This window comes from Lathyrus oleraceus, chromosome 6, assembly GCF_024323335.1.
Source record: "Lathyrus oleraceus cultivar Zhongwan6 chromosome 6, CAAS_Psat_ZW6_1.0, whole genome shotgun sequence".
Classification (NCBI taxonomy): Eukaryota; Viridiplantae; Streptophyta; class Magnoliopsida; order Fabales; family Fabaceae; genus Lathyrus; species Lathyrus oleraceus.
This window is the reverse complement of record NC_066584.1, coordinates 479350103-479352120: the sequence shown is the minus strand read 5'-3', so window position 1 is coordinate 479352120 and position 2018 is coordinate 479350103.

Sequence of the window (2018 nt, the reverse complement as noted above, 5' to 3'; positions counted from 1 at the left end):
GGAACTGATTGCACTGATTGCCAATGGATCTTTCTGAGATAATTGTGAATCTTCCTAGGCCAAGATGCCTCTCTAATCATAACATGGATGAGCTCCTCTACTTCCAACCAAACATTGCCTGTTGCAGGTAGCCATGAAACCCTAATTTCTGATTAAATCCAGATGAACACTCTGATAGCTTTGAATCCTTCACTGATGAACTGAGGACCATAATAAGATACTTTGACCCCCCTGAGACCCTTGAGACTTGTATACTTAGAAAATGAAGTCCAATTCTCAATCTTGCTTTGTGTGGGCTCCTTCTGTTAAGGAGTGATCGATCAAAACCTGATCTCCATGTCACTAATGCAGTATGTAATGAGTATGACCTAATATGATGCTAATGAAGTGTAAAACAAAATCCCATGTTTCCAGGAAAAATGAAGGGTAAATTTTGGGGTATTACAGCTTCCCCTATTCAATCAACTGGAAACCCGAAAGGAAGATAGCAACGACTTTCGCACTTTCGAGGTATCAAGTGATTGAATACGATAAAAGCCCGAAAATTTACATTGAAGTGAAAAAATGAAGTAACAATTCCTATCAGAATCGGACAAGAGGTGGTCTTGAAAAAGAATCTGTCTGGTACGGTGAGAGTCGGTCTGAACACCGAAACAAGGAATGTTAGCCTGAATACCAAAATAAATGGTAACACAGAAATAACTATGGCCTGAATACCGCTCATCAATCTGAATACTGGAAATGACTTCGATCTAAGCATCGGAAGATATTAGATTATCAAACATCGGTCTGAACACCGGGAAACTGGCCTGAGTGCCACTTCGGTCTGAATGCCGGAAAACTGGCCTGAATGCCACAAGTTGCATCGACCTGAATGTCGGAAACTTCTTCGATCTGAACATCGGAAGATATTAGATTATCAAACATCGGTCTGAACACCGGGAAACTGGCCTGAGTGCCACTTCGGTCTGAATACCGGAAACTTGGCCTAAATGCCACAAGTTGCGTCGACCTGAACGTCGAAAACTTCTTCGATCTGAACATCGGAAAACTGGCCTGAATGCCACTTCGATCTGAATACCGGAAACTTGGCCTGAATTCCACAAGTTGCGTCGATCTGAACGTCAGAAACTTCTTCGATCTGAACATCGGAAAACTGGCCTGAATGCCACTTCGGTCTGAATACTGGAAACTTTCATGCCTGTCAGCATTGACAGAAATAGGGAAAATGATAATTGAGACGGCGCGTGGGCCAACGACCCCTACTGGGAATAATAAAGATAAGTCATGAACAATCTTCAGTCTAAGTACTAGAAACAACTTCTGGCTTATCACTTGGGATACCGAGAATGCCTTATGCTTTACATGCGTATGTTTGAATGTTTCAATGGCGTAATGCTCCATGAAAATGGAAATGCTATGCAATTTGGGAGGATGCAATGCAATATGATTCTACATGCGAGGATGTGAAATGCTTGATTAGAGAGAACGCCAAGCTGAGGCAAGGAATTCTGCTGGGGAAATGATCACCATCTTCTGGACCCTGGGAAGGCTGTTGGAGATGCACAACACAAAGAACTCTGTGGGGAAATGACCCGTCACACGGTGTTCTGGAAAATAACAAAATACCGAGGCTCTGAGTAGGGAGAGAATGGCACTGAAAACTTGCTGCTGAGGAAAGCGACAGTGGTTCTGACAACCATAATCTGCGAGAGAGACGACTCAGCAGGGGAAGCAAACACCGATACGGTACCGAGATTCTGCTTCAAGGAAAGAGACCATAGGTCTAGCGTCGAGATCATCGATCTGGCATCGAACTCTGAGGAGCAGCCACTTCTGCTGGGAAGATACAGTCTGGCACTGTCAACTCCACTGGGGATATACAGTCTGACACTGTCAACTCCGCTGGGGATATACAGTCTGAAACTGTTGACTCTACTGGTGAATGTATAATCTGAAACAAATGCTTGGGGAAGTACAACAGTGAGAGCCTGCTAGGGATTGAAGAATCCAACGCT